The 15165-nt window shown below is 43.7% G+C and overlaps 1 long non-coding RNA gene across 1 annotated transcript in view; it reads right to left on the reverse strand.

The window, feature by feature from the left end:
• Window positions 1-289: 289 nt before the first annotated feature.
• LOC138511029 (uncharacterized) overlaps window positions 290-15165 on the reverse strand; it is a 48860-nt gene continuing 33984 nt past the window's right edge. Inside the window, exon 2 of the long non-coding RNA XR_011280547.1 lies at window positions 290-963. This is a non-coding gene — a long non-coding RNA (uncharacterized lncRNA). The remainder of the gene's footprint in view (window positions 964-15165) is intronic.

Genomic DNA, 15165 nt, shown 5'->3' on the forward strand with positions numbered 1-15165 from the left:
ATAAGTTTGCTTATGAAATGTGGGGTTTTTCTATTAGGTGTAACTGGGATTACTCCATGACTGGATGAAAAAGGTGTTAAGAATATTGAGTGTATTGCAAAAGACCGGGTAAGGTTTCAAGTCCAATGTATTGTCACAAAGAGCCAATCCAATAGCATGCTTGATCCCATACTAATAGATACTTTTATTCTCTTTTGTTTTTATTTTTGAATACCCACAAACCTCCCACCAATCCCACTCCCTAAAAATGGCAATTTTTTATCTTTCATTTTCTATATACAATTGTTCATTTTTCTTTTTTTTTTAATGGATATGATGCACAAAATGTAGAATTTCTTCTTTTTAATTCAATCTTGGCAATGACTATGTAAATTGCGCAAAATTATGTTTTACAAATATTGGATTTACTTTGTCAAACAATTGTATTTTATTTTGAATTCTGGTACTTAGCCCTGATTTGAAAAAGACGGACAATCCGTCGAAACACATGTCATCACAAAAGGGCAACCCAACAATATATAAAAACACTGTGAACCAAAAAGAGGCTTTTGGAATGTTTTCTTCTTTTTTCTTTTGACTTTCATTGGAGAAATGGGCGCATTAGCATAATTTAGTGTAACTGCCAAAACTAACTATGTACAATAACAACATTCCATTTATCAGCTGTATCAGGGCAGCTCTCATTAGATTGCTGAGAGAACCTATTATAAGCATCTCCCCAATGTTAGTGTAGGGGTTGGTGAGCTGTCCTCCAGAGATAAATCACGTTTCTCATTCTAATCCAACTAAAAGGTCATCCACATGTTTCCCCTTATATGCACGCAAAGCTGCAAGGCCTTTATTGTCCCAATCCCAAATTCGATCAGTTGCTTCTCATTTATTTCTTCTTTTGCACAACATCTCTGTTTGCTGCTGAAGGTAGATAGCAGCCCACTCAGTACAGTTCGGAAACTGAGTCGTGACCTGAAATGCAGACAAGGGTATGGTAAAAACATTGTTGCCAGAGCAGTGTTTAGATTAACATAACAAAACCCTAATCTATTTGTCTTACTCACAGTGTCGTACCAAAGAGTCAGACTACTCACATGCTTGTTTTCATGACCCCAGTAGTCAACTCAAATGTAGGTGATACTAGATACTGAATTAAAGTACACTTTTTATGAGTCTGCATTATATTGGCATAAAGCATCAGTACCGTTCAAAGACACCTTTACCCCTTCAGTACTGTTTCTGAAGTCAAAGTAGTTGTCAAACAGCAGTACAGTTCCATAGAATGATTATAATCCTTTCCTAATAATGCAATAACAAAGCGTTCTAAGGGCTACACCAGTCAGTAATGGCCTGGGGCCCAAGTTACAGCCCCAGCAAACCGAGAGCTATAACGCTGGTGCCATTACCAGCCTGTTTAGCCCTTAGAATATGTTGTTAAGGATATTAGCACCCAGAGGGATACCCTCAAGGTGCTAATAGCAGTTTGCAAAAAGAAAAACGAAAAAAAAAACAGCAGTGCTGCCTCGGTAGCAGCAGCGGGCAGGGTGTGTCAGGGTTGCTATGGAAATGAAAGAGGGGCTCCCAGTGAAGCCCCTCTTCCATTTCCATGGCTTCTAGTGGAAAAGCAAAGCTCACTGAGGGTGTCCATTGCAGAGAAGCCCGTTGGAGTTAGGGAGAGGGGAGTGGGGAGTGATCAGGGGCCAGAATTTGATGAAGGGAGGCAGGGAAGGGGAATCCAGAGCAGCGCTGGGTGGAGGACGGGTGTGCGGAATCGTTGGGTTGCTCCAAACCCAGGCTTATACCGGTCGATTCAGCCCAGGTTTGCAACCTGATTAGCTCCCGGGTCAGTTGCTAATAATACACTCTGCACCCTAATACTGCACTTTCCTAGCTTAATCACATGATGGAAACCTTTGGGCAGGGGCATGGTATCAGAGCCTCTGCTCTCAATAGAGTTTTGCACTCTGCTCTCATTAGAGTTTTGCACTCTTTCTCTCTCCACCACCGTTGTATTCATCGAATTTCGGCACCATAAAATGGACTTCAGGATTTCCTTTCTTCCCAATTTAGAGGGTAAAGCAAAGTGACAGTAATAGGTTAGGTCTGAGACATGGGGCAGTTCAGGGTGTATCCCAGGAGCGGGGGTTGTTTTTAGTAACAGTGGTGTCATTCTTTAACAACACATTGTAAGTGGGGGTCAATTTTGAGGACTCAGTGTTTAAAGCATGGAGGTAGACCTTGTCAGAGATCCAATTACAGATGGCCTCATCGCAGACTTTGGGAGGAATCTGGTAAAAAATCCACCCGACATTCCCAGCTTCCCATGAATTCACAGGTGCTCTTCCGTGGCAGTGGATTATGTAACTCCTCCGGTACCATGGCCATGTCTCAATTTCTGAGGGGATGACCTTGTTAGAGAGGTTATAGCTCTGCATCAGTTCAGAGGAGGAGGCATAAGAGGAGGAGGCATAAGTAACATTAGACACCAGGAAATAAAGTAGTAAAACTAAGATGAATAAATCAGACATTTCAATTCCAATTCACAGGTGCTGCAACCCATTTGCAGTGGGTCTCATGGACCCACATCGGGTACCATTTCAATTTAACAGCTGAGTTTGATACCAACAAAACCTGCATCTGTGCCTTCTAGCGTGGAACCAGATCCAGCATCCTCCAATGTATTTTCAGCAGAATAAAATCTCCTGCTTGTAGAGATTGGCCAGAGGTTCTCTAGCCAGAGCTGCCTGTACTTAGCTATGGACAAAGCTGACAGAAGAAATGAAGGACTTCACATATCCCAATAATGTGTCATCTGTCAGATGCAAGTTATCATCAATCAACAGGTTCTCTGGGTGGAGATAAGGGCTGACTCATGCATTGCCCATATAAGATCTGGTAGGGGGCTGAGCCCAGTTTTCCAGCGGGGAGTGCTTCCAATACTGAACAATACACAGGGAAGGGTAACAGGCCATTTCATTCTGGTTTCTTCGGCACAATTCTACTAGCTTGTTTGTGATTTTGCATTTGTTTTGTGAACGCTTTACTCCAAAGCGCTATACATAAAACATGACAGTACAATAAAATGGAGATTGATTCAGTTACAAAACATTGTCAGAGAAAGAATTAAGATTGGAGAAGATAGTTCCTTAGTGAAGTATGGAAAACAGGGTAAGAAGTAGTAGACGGGAGGGGGAGAGGGAGAGAATTCCAGTGATAAGGAGCAAGAAGAGAAAATGAAAAAGAATCGGGATTGGGCACAAGGAGGACAAAGGACATTTAGTAAAAACTGGGATTGAGAACAAAGAGAATGAATAGCGGCGTAGAAGGAGACCAGAGATGACAAATAATTGTGAGCAAGACCATAGAGGGACTTAAACACTATACAAAGAAAATTAAATCTGATCCGGGAAGAGAAAGACAGCCAACCAAGCGAGAGCAGAGATTGCAAAATGGAATCAAAATGGAGGTATAACTGGTAGAGAAGGTGAATAGAAGCATTGAAAATGGAGTTAAGGGGGGCCAAATGAGAAAGTGGAAGACCAAAGAGAATTGTATAACAGTAAAAAAGGTGAGAGAAAATGAGAGCTGAAATCAAGAGTTCAGTTGCGCCAAAGGTTAGAAAAAGGTGGGTTTGCGAATATTAAAAAGATGGAAGTGACAAGAACTGGAAATAGTAGAAATATGAAGGGAAAAGGATAGGTCCGTGTCAAGATAAAAACTGAAATCATGAGCTCTGCTGGAAAGAGATAGAGAAGAAGCAGAGAAGGAGACAGAGGAGGGAGGTTAAGGGACGGATTAGTGGTGGCAGAGAAGAGAACATCCGTTTTGTGACGAATTTAGAACCATAAAGTGGTCTGCCATCCAAGATTTGACAGCAAGCAAACAGAAGATAAGTTATTGTGGATAGCCGGTGTAAATGAGGAGAAAGACAGAAAAAGTTGTGTGCCATCAGCATAAAGGTAGTGGAAAATTCTAAAGGACGAGATATTTGTAGCAAGGAGAAGAGGAAGGGTCTTGGGTGACGCCATGAAGAAGGGGAACATTTGAGAGGAAGAACCAGCCCAGGAGACAGAATATATGTTGTTAGAAAGATAAGAGCGAGTCCAAAAGAAGCCAAAGATGCCAAACGCAGAGTGTGGTCAACTGTGTCGAAAGCAGCGGATAGATCTAAAAGTATAAGAAGGGAGAAATGCTTGGCGTAATGAGCAGAGAGCAAGGAATCACAAACAGCGGAGGGCAGTCTCAGTTGAGTGACAGGGACAGAAGCCAGACTGGAGAGAGTGAAGAATTATTATTGACAAAGATAGAAACCTCAGTATAGACTAAGTTATTTCAAGAGACAGGGAAGAATTGGACGGAAGTTAGAAGGAAGAGAAGGGTCAAGAGATGGCTTTTTAAGAATAGGATATTTTTGTGATAATACCATTACGTCTCTCTACTGCACCTGCTGATTGGAGATGGTATGGGCAGTGCAAGGTGAGTTGCATATTCAAAGAAGACAGGAGAGCTTTTACCACATTATTAAAAAAATGCATCCCTTGGTGGCTTTTGATACTAATGTCATGACCCTTACTCCTGGCCCTCACTGGCAAGTCAGCCTCCCAGCTAAGGCTAGGTGCCGGGAATCCATTATGGCCTGAAGGCTCTTCACACCCCATCCAAAACTCTCTTGGAGTCAGTCCTGGTGCCTTTGGCGCCAGGCTCATAATCATTATGGAAATCGCTGTTAGGTTGGACTATTTACATGGGATTACTTCTTCGTGACTTCAGCTAACATGGAGGCACTCACATAACTCAGGTGCAAAGAACTGAGCTATGCGGTATAGCGTTTAGGGTGTGGCAGGGCCTGGAACTACTTTATCAGGACTACTTTACCTGAGACTATTTAAACCACACCCAAACAGCAGAATACGCTTTGCGTTATTCTGCTGTTTGCAGCGTGATACTCACCGTGCCTAAATCGGGTCTCCAGTGTTCCTTGATGTCCGCGTATCCTGTCTTCATGAACCTGAAGGGAAAGAGAACATTGTTAGTATAATCTTACCTGTGAGTAGCCTTGACTCATCACCGGCTGCAACCCGCTTCCTTGAAGATACTCGATCCAGCAAACTCCATTATTCCAGCGCCGCATGTCTTCAGAATACAGCAACCTGGAAAGAAGAGAGAGAAAGACAGCATTAGAGAGTGTTAAATCACATTTCCTCCCGAACGACGAAAGCCACGAGATCCGTACCTGGTTAGTCGTCTCTTAGTCAGCTTTATTCCGGGAACCTTACAGCGCTTGACGAAGAACACAGTGGCCTGCGAAGAAGGGAGAAAAAACACAGGTTAGCAAAAGGACAAAACAGCACTGCACATTGCACATTATTCACCGGGCAGCATCGCGCTCACTGCGCCTTCACTTGCTGACTCGTGCCCATCTCCAATTTGCACGACAACGCCAAAACATCTTTCCATACCTAAGGGAAGAGGAAAAAGAAAGACTTTATTCTTAATACAGAAGGACACGAAAGAAAGAACTAAATACAAAGACTGTAAAGCAGCAAACCTACCTTGTCAAAACGGAGTCGCACCAAGCCTGGACTCCAGCAGGGCTCGCACTAGTGAAGCAACTTGGTCGCTGCACGCCCTCCAAAGCTATGCGCCCCTGCCACGAGGAGCAGGACGGAGAACACGCCTTATAAAGAATCAAGGTGAGGAGAAGCCCTCGGGGGAGGTTTCGAACCGAAGGGAGGTGGTAAAACACATCACAGGAGACAGTCAAGACTTGAACCCAATCCTCCTGTATTTCAGGCCTCACCTTCGTCTGAGACATTATCCATGGATCGGGGAGAGGGTTCGAGGTGCAAGTCATCCAATCAGGGCTGAGTGGCATCCCCGTGGATACCAGGTGAGCGTAACAACTAACTGGCACTCCAGACCTGGGTACAAATTCTTTGACAAGTATTTTAACAACAATTACAGTATCTGCCCTCTGACAGGGGTATGTCTCCACCCACCAACAGAATACATACAGAATAACGAGGAGATTCTGCCAGTTACTGCAGCGAGTGAGCTATGGAAAGTCAATCTGAGGCCTACAAAACGGGCCATAAGGGCGTGCTCCCTTGGTGATAGGCATGCCTGATGCCGTTCACCTGTGCCTGAGGATTGTAACTGCATGGATACTGGTTCTTCTTTTGAGATGCATGTTGGGGCACATTAGAAAAGAGTAGACAATGCTTTTGCCAGAGTATTTGCTGCACTTGTGGACAGAGCCTGCCCTGATGATAGACGTTCAGTCTAAAATGCATTGGCCATATATTCTGCCACTGAAGAACCCGTAACAGAGCACTCTGAATGAAGAAGAATGTTTTTTAAGAAGGAGTCAAGTTACATCATTAATCTTCAATATGTATGACTGTGTTGCAGTATTTACCATACTGGACGTGAGCCCCCAGTTTCAAATGTAGGTACAGTTTTCACCGCATTATTCAAGAGGCAGATTGCGCAATGCCTGCAGTTCTGTTGAACCAAGCCAGGACTTATTCAGAGACATAATCATCCCCTTTGCACATGATACTGGACATGGTACATCATGCTACATCCTGACAAGATGTCACAATAATATCCTTGGTACCACTTATTGACCTTGGCCATCTTACCACAGAAAGACATCATGTAATCTGATTTTCTTTTTATCCAGTTATCCTTCTCAATGGAGGTTTTCCAGGGTCTCATATGGGGAAGGATCAGGACCGTCTTTAACAGGGAGAATGCATTCATCTTCTGATCCAGACACAGCTGCCAATTTTGCAGTTCTGTCTCCAACATCATTGCCGCAACTAATTCTTTTATATAGGGAATGACGAGCACCACATTTGATGATAGCTATCCTTTTCAGTAACATAATGGCATCTAGGAGTGCTTTAACGTACTGGCTATTTTTAATTGGGGATCCTGTTGATGTCAGAAACCCTTTCTGCTTCCAAAACTGACCAAAGTTGTGGGCTACCACGAAGGCATATTTGAAATTTGTATGGATATTAACAGATTGCTGGGCAGCTAGTCTGCATGCCCTTGAGAATGCAAAAGCTCTGCAACCTGTGCGGAAGTGACTGGGGTAACTTCCCACTTTTCACCACCTCCCCAGGCTCACACACTGTGCACCCCACATCCAGTTTTCCATTTTTATCTCAGTAACACGTCCCATCAACAAAGAAGACCAGATCTGCTAAATCAGTTCAGGGTGTCAATAAGAAATCGTCAATAGCTACTGTGAGAACCCAGAAGGTGTCTCACCCTCTAGTCCCTCAGGATCTCTCTCTCAGGTGGCCAGGGCATGGTCATCACCTTTGGATCCAAACCCTGGGGGTGGACCAGTGCAGGAGGATCACCTGGGTGGAAGGTCTTCGGGGAGTGGGAGAGGAACACTTGATGGTGAAACGCGGTATCCCCCGCTATAACACCTTAACTCCATCCTACCAGGTAGGCTACCTGGGAACTGTAACCCCTCCCCCTTCCCTACACAAACACTTTCACACAGACAGCCCGCTCTGGAGAAAACAGACTCATACCTGAGCAAAGTACCTGATATGTCCCACTACTATGGTCAGGCAAAGTCAGGCAATTACTATTAACAACTCACACCTGACTTCCATTAAGCTTTGCCACACGGATAAAAGGCAGAGCACGAAAGCACACTCTGAGTGAGGCAAAGCACATGAAGGAACAGCGTTTTCCAGATGGCAGCTGAACGAGGGGAGAAAGACGGCAAACTGAGAAGGGATAGCAATGAGGGAGATACCCTTGACCTTTCCGGCAAGAAACCATTACTTTCCAGAAACTTTCAGATTAAAAGACATAAGGCCAGTACACCAGACTAAAGAATCCTGCATTTTGTGTCCGAGATACCCAGGGCCCTCCTGCATGACTGGCCGAGTTGGGGAGGAGCAGCAGCCGCTGTGGTACCATCCTTGGCTCCATAATCAAAGCAGCGCCAGAGAGATCAACACAGCCAGTGAGTTGGGGAGACTGATGCATGACCAGTCTTTGTTGAAGTCAAGGTTGCAAGTGGCAACATTGTATGAAGAGCGCAAAAGCAGAGAATTTTAACATATCTGATGAAAGACCCGAGTAAAGTTCAATTGCCGATGGATGTTTCAACTTTAATATGAATCAGAGAAGGTACGAGATAACTTAACATAGAGGTCCAGCACTGCGGGTGTGCTCAATCAAAGGTCTTTGTGTGATGTACCCAGCCAAGAAGTGGCAGAAACAAAAGAAATAAAGTGAAACTTATAGATGAAGTAAATCAAAGTGGTCCTGCAATGGTTTAAGAAAAACCCATCGCACAGTCAAAAGTCTTCGAATTTTGATAACAAAAACAAAGCAAAGAAAGTGAGATTATAAGATCCAAGACCGACGGAGGGAGACCTGTGGTACAAGCCCGATCGAGGGAGACTAATTGCAAACTTTTTTTAAGGGGGTTCGAGTCCGACTGAGGGAGGCTTGTGGTGAACAGTAAACCTGAGAACTTGTGAATGTGAAAATCCTGATGAGAAAGGAACGTTGGTACTTGTTTGTTACGCCAGGCACTCTGAAATAAGAGACTTTTATTGGGAAAGAGAATTTGGCGCAGAAGGCCCAGATCCCTATATTTTGAAATGTATGCTTGTGGCAGAGAATCCAGAGTTTGTGCGACGCTCGAGTGTGCCACCTTGTCCCGTGCTGAAAACGCAGGGAAGGGAAGCCCACTGCTCAACTATCCTGACAAATTGTTTCTTGAACACTTTTCTTTTGCATACATCGTTTTCCCACACCATTTGTATTTAGAAGTAAGGATTGGCAATAGGTTTATTAGTATAGGCCCTTTTATTTTGACAGAGACTCCACTAGGACTGTGTTATTATTATTTGATGGTCGTAGCTTGCTCCCATCCTTACATTTAGGGTTAGATAGGCGTTCAATAAACACCCTTGAACTGTGGTCACTTGTGCCTGTCTTCACAGTTTAAAACCATGCCTTCCTTACACTACACAATCATGGTGTTTAGTATCGTGTGGTTCACCATCCTGGGTAGTGGTTTAAGTAACATTGGAGGAGCTCAAAACAAGAATTTCATAGTTGCTAGCTCAAGATACAGACCTGTTGTACTTTGATTTTCAGTAAAAGAGACAACTAATTATGGCACTGCAACCTCCAAGGGAAATCCCAGCACAGTAATCTCACACTGTGCCATGGCTAGTGCAGCTGCTGCAACTGATCTTAAACAAGGCGGCATTCCAGCAGAAATAAGGTAAAGTTCTTTGATGTAATAAGCCACAGGTTTATGATGGATGCCATCACTATGAGTGGGTCTGCTAGGGCAGACCAGTTTATCTCCTGGATGTATATGGTGAATGCTTTCTTATAATCAGGAAGTTCTAATGGGGGTGCTGCAAGATATATGTTGATTAGTGCATGGCTACTTCATTAAGCGGGCAACCTAATTAAACAGTGCCACTCCACAATTCTGGGCAAGAAACAGACGGTTTGATCCCAGCTCAACTGTATTGAAATAAATGATTCAAAGTTAAGTCCCCAAGCTTTATGCAGGGCAATTCACCACATAAGTACGCAACCACAGGCAGTTTCTCTAAAAAATAACTGCCTGCTTAAATCTCACTATTCCTCACACAAAAGCATTAATTTCCATACTTAATTCTGTATACATCTTAAGTTCTGAATAACATTAGGCATTCTAGTTGTACTTCCACCGCTTGTAGGTCAATGTATCAAAACTCTTGTATAGTGTCTGCAAATTACACATGAAGTCACATTTGCAAATTATATGTAGAGCTTTCTTTCCCCAATAACATCAATAATGTATGGAATCAGGGAACTGTTGCATAGGAAAATGACACTTATATACGTATATGTTTGTCACTATGTTTCTATGAGTTCTCTAGTGTAAATCTGGGGTTATTGGTGTATAGCTTATGCATGTAATTGAATGTAGGCTATTAGGCATTGCATTTGAGCTTTGCAGGTTTGGGTTAGGACTGCAGTGTTATCAATTTAGAAAGCACAGACTATTTCATCTCACCTATTTCTGGGAGAATGATTTTAGAATTTTATTAAACAGGTATAAGTGCTCCTCGCTCTCGCCTCACTAATAGAGTCCAACTGTGCAGTTTTAAGAATCAGGGGGATGGGATTTCCATTTGCATAATTTTCATGGGAGTAGAAATGATACAATTGAACTTGCTCTCCTTTCCCATTCTTTATGAGATAACTATGGCATTCACAGAACACATATTATCAATACAAATCTACATAAGCCTCTGCAATGGAACGCCTTCATACAACAGCACAATTTTAACTATTTCTGTGACAAACCTTTGAGTACAATTTAATGAGATTATGATTTTTAAAGAGTAGCGCACTGAATGCACGGAAGTGCTATATATATATCATTGTGTACACCACAGACAAATGTATTTTAAGTAGGATTGAACTGATATCTCATTTAATGTGTCATGTAGCAAGATTGCATTCTCGTTTTCCCATTTAAATAACACCTTCCTGACCACCCCCTTTCTGGTACTTAGGAGGAAAATGGTTGTAGAGAGCATACATAATTTCTTTTGGGGAAATCTCATATTCACTTTTGAGGAGATGCTTTCAGTTTTAGGAGCAGTCTGGGCCTTTTAGATTGGGAATCTCTCAGTCAGCAGTGCTTCTCCTGAACTACTTGTATATGCTAGGACTGCCTCACATTCTCTTCTCTGTATGTTCCCTTGTAGACATGAATCCCATGGAACAAAATTCTTCTATCTGAAGCCCTTAAATTGGTCCCTTTCTGATTCATCCATCCATAATAATCCTGGGTGGTGTTTTTTCCTGCAGATTTTTCCAATGACAGAATCCTATCTCCTGTGTGTTCCCACATTCTAAAGATTATAATATTTTTATGCGTATGTCATGATTATGTCACACTGTTTAATTGGCTAAGTCCTTCCACTGACTTGCTCCACAGTCAGACACTCACAGAGAATACACCCCCCCAATCTTTTTTATTTTTTATTTTTTTATTTGTATTTATAGGCACATGGTTTATTACAGAACTTTGCCAGTCACAAGATGAACAGTCTTTCATTATAGTTCAGGTTAAAGTGAGAGGTTTAGAAGTATTTTCTCGAAGTTTTTAAATACATTGTGTAGTAGTTTTCCTAGGGCGAAGATTAGTTTTACGTTTTCTGTTTCGCACAACTTGTGCCACCTGGTATCGACATCGTTACGCTCACCTGGTCTCTGCGGGTACGTTAGGGCACAGTTGCAGCCCTCCCAGGAAGTAGGACACCCCGATCTGCTTCCTGCCACTGCAAATAGCTGCGATGAATTGGAACCCTGCTCCTGTAGATTATTAAGAGTGAACTCTCTGTCCTGCTACTTCTGGCAGGGGCACATGTAGAATGAGGACCGAGTTCCTTCACTGGTCCTTTAATCGTGGTGTCCAGTCCAGCTGCGATGATTCCACGCCTTTCTGGTAAGTGTCTTTCTGTTTTCTGTTTGTCGTGAAGTATTGATATTGTCTTGTTCTCAGCCTGTTGTCAGCTCTGTAACAATGTCTATCTTTCTCCCCACATAGGTGTGATTGCGGTCCAGCAGAGCAACAGAGCCTGAAGTGGCTCCAGATGAGGAGCGGAGGATTCCGCGGCGGTCCGGCAGCAGGTAATTGTGCTTTTAAGGACAAGCGCAGAGTATTTTGCAAGCGCAACCTTAAACTGCAGGTTTGTATGTCTAACCTTGTCTTTTGTCCTTTTACAGGGTCCGCCTTCGTGGAAGAAGAAGATGTTGTGCTGCGGAGTCCAGCGCTGGAGTTCTGCGTGCCGGAGATGTAGAAGATGTTTATCTGAGGTGCTGGGAGCTGGAGTTCTGCGTGCCAGTGATAAAGAAGATGTCGTGCCCAGAGCTGAAATCCTGCTATCCGGAAGATGAAGCATGGATGCGAGGCTTAGCGGAGATGGATGCAGGTGTAAGCTGACTCCAGGAGGTAAGCGTAGGGACAGGAGACTGGAATCCCAAGGTAAGTGCTAGTTAACCCAGGCGGCGGTGAGTGTTACCCTGCATGCGAATGCAGATTAAGGGGAAGGGTGTGCCTTTGGGTTGGGCTGGCTTTTATAGCGGAGCTCTTAAGTTCACACCCAGACTGGTTACACACAAGTGGAAAGTTCTTGAAAGCCCTCCTGCCCATAATAAAGAGAGTCTTGCTTATGTTCTTTCATGAGCCTGGCGCCAAAGGCGCCAGGACTGAGTCAAACCAGGTCCCCAATGTGTAAATGTCCCAAAGGGACGTGCGTGAACCATGGTGCCCCTTGCTCCCTCCACCTGATGGTGCCGCTCCTGTGATCCTGGGAAAGCGGCCATGATGGACATCTGTTAAACGGGTGTTGTTTATGAATGCGTCCAAATATTTGGTTCTTGTCGGAGTAGTACAAGGTGTTTTAATGTCTCACTTTCTCCATGACATAGGCGACACAAGTGATCATTCATGTCAGTCTGTCTACGCTGTGTTAATATTTCTTTTGTTTTGAAGAGATTTAACCTCACTCTTTCGTCTTCAGTTCTTATCCAGTCATAAATCCATTTTTTTTTGTTGTTGCCGCGTTTGGCTTGGTAATAAGCAGTTCTTCAGTAATGTTTGCTTCAGCAAGCAATTTTTTACAGCATTTAGTCCATGATTGTATGACAGGATCGCTATGGTTGGGCTGTTCACTCTTAAAGATGTTATGTTGGGTAGTGCCGCAATTGGGTAGAGTTTTTCGGTAAAGCAAGAAGGCATTCCATTTGACGATTGCAGTTAGTGATCGTAGGCCCAGTTGATGTCTAATGAGTTGTACTGGTATGCTTTGAAGTAGGTTTAGTATTTGTTTCCACAAGTGCCTTTCGATGGTAGGCCAGATTTCACATGGCAGGCATAGTGCGGTCTCCACGCCATAGGTGACTGCTGGGCAAACTTTCTGTTAGTAAAATATTTCCTTGTGTTGTCAAGACTCGTGTACTTGCTTTTACCACCGCATGTTGGGGAGTGTCATTTTTACTTGAATTAATCATCACACCTAAGTATTTAGCTGTTGGTGCTTGGAGAAATGGTTGTTTTCCCAAGTACCATCACAATGTTTCCTTCTTTGGTCTTCCTTGTATGGGTTCCAATAGAAGTATTGTAGTTTTCTCCATATTGATTATGAGGTTATTTTCAATTGTATAAGTATTTAAGAGATCTAATTTCCTCTGTAGACCAATTTTGGTTTGGTCTAATAGGATTAAGTCATCCGCATATAAGAGTCTTTCAAGTCTTTGTCCGTTGACCTTTGGCGAAAATGAGGAATTTTCTACGATTGTTATCTCTATGTCCGATATAAATAACTTAAACAATTCTGCTGCCAGGGGCCAACCCTGTTTTAGACCTTTGGTTGTTTAGTTTAGTTTAGTTTATTATTTGTATTGCGCTCCAGACCCGAGGGTATTCAGGCGCAAGGCATAAGGATATTCAAAGCTTGGTTACAACATGTAAAATACAATTATGTGCAAGTGCCGCTTGGTTACATGTTGGCACAATGAAGTTACGATATATACAGGCTGGTACATTGATGGCATGCATAGTTTTACACAGTGGTTGGTGCATGCGGTGTAGAGAGAGGTGCCGGGCAAAGTCAGCAAGGTATATGCCTAGATGTCTGCAACTTTGAGCCAACTAGTGATGCTTTGACGGAACTTGTGATAGGATTGATTGATTCTTAGAGGGGAAGGTAGTGAGTTCCATAGGAGTGCTGCCTTGACCTGGAAGCTGCTGCCTCCTATTTTGACATGTTTGTATCTGGGGATCCAGAGGTAGTTGGTGTTGGCGAGTCTGGTGATTCTTGTGGTAGGCTTCAAAGTGAATCTGTCGGATAGGTAGCGGGGTGCTGCATTGTTCAAGCATTTGTGTGTGAGGGAGGCAGTTTTTAGTTTTATTTTGTCGTGAGTGGAGAGCCAGTTGTTGGCTCTTCTGGTGTTAGAGATATGCTCTCTCTTGGGGATTCCTAGGGCTGCTCTTAGCGCATTATTTTGTAGGAGTTGGATTTTTTTGATGGTTTGTTTATTGGCTCCTATGTATAGCGCGTTGCAGTAGTCCAGCCTGGATAAGATGAGGGCTCTGGCTAGGGTGATGCAACTGTCCTGAGACAGGAAGGCCTTGCCTGCTCTGATCAACTTGCATGTGTATGCCGTGGCCGAGGCCAAGGCATTGACCTGCTTGCTGAGGGAGAGAGTGGAGTCCAGATAGAAACCCAGTGTTTTGACCTCCTTGGCGACAGTAATAATATTATTGTCTATGTTGAATGCTGAGTATTCGGGGCTGAGTTTTTTGAGGGTCGAGGGAGTGCCCAGGATGATGATCTCTGTTTTGTCATCATTCAGGCATAGACCGTGGGTGGCCATCCATGCCCGGATGATGAGATATATCCTGTTCACCAATGCCAAATCCTTGTCGTAATCACCGGTAAGCGGTAGGAGAATCTGAGTGTCATCTGCATAGTTAGTGTAGGTGACACCCAGAAGGTCCAGACTGTCGAACAGGGGCCTGGTAAAGATATTGTAGAGGGTGGGTGAGACGCAAGATCCCTGGGGCACTCCGCAAGTTATTGGGATGGGGTTGGCTGCTGCCATAGGAGAGAAGACTCTCATAGTCCTGTTGGTTAGGAATGATTGTATCCATGCAGTGGCTTCTTCGGAGAAATGAGCTGCCGAATCCAGGTGGCTGCATAGGACCCTGTGGTCGACCAGGTCGAAGGCAGCTGATAAATCTAGGAGCAGAAGGAGGGCTGATTTTCCTTCATCCCGGAGTTCATCTATCTGTGACTTGAGGTCTATGAGAGCTGTTTCTGTCCCATGTTGGGGCCGGAAGCCTGATTGCCTAGTTCCTAGTAGAGAGTTGGTTTCCAAGTATTTTTGTATCTGGGAGTATGCCATTTTATCTAGGATCTTTAGGAGAAATGGCACTGTAGTAATCGGGCGGTAATTAGTGGGTATTAGTGGGTCTAGGGACTGCTTTTTCAGTAGAGGAAGCACCCATGATTCTTTGAGGTTGGATGGGATGGTATTGGTGGAGAAGGATGAGTTAATAAGTTTTGTGATAAAGGGGGTCAGATCTCTGGCTGCATCCTTTAGGAG

The sequence above is a fragment of the Ambystoma mexicanum genome, chromosome 6p (genome assembly GCF_040938575.1).
Source record: "Ambystoma mexicanum isolate Mex_15411 chromosome 6p, UKY_AmexF1_1, whole genome shotgun sequence".
Classification (NCBI taxonomy): domain Eukaryota; kingdom Metazoa; phylum Chordata; class Amphibia; order Caudata; family Ambystomatidae; genus Ambystoma; species Ambystoma mexicanum.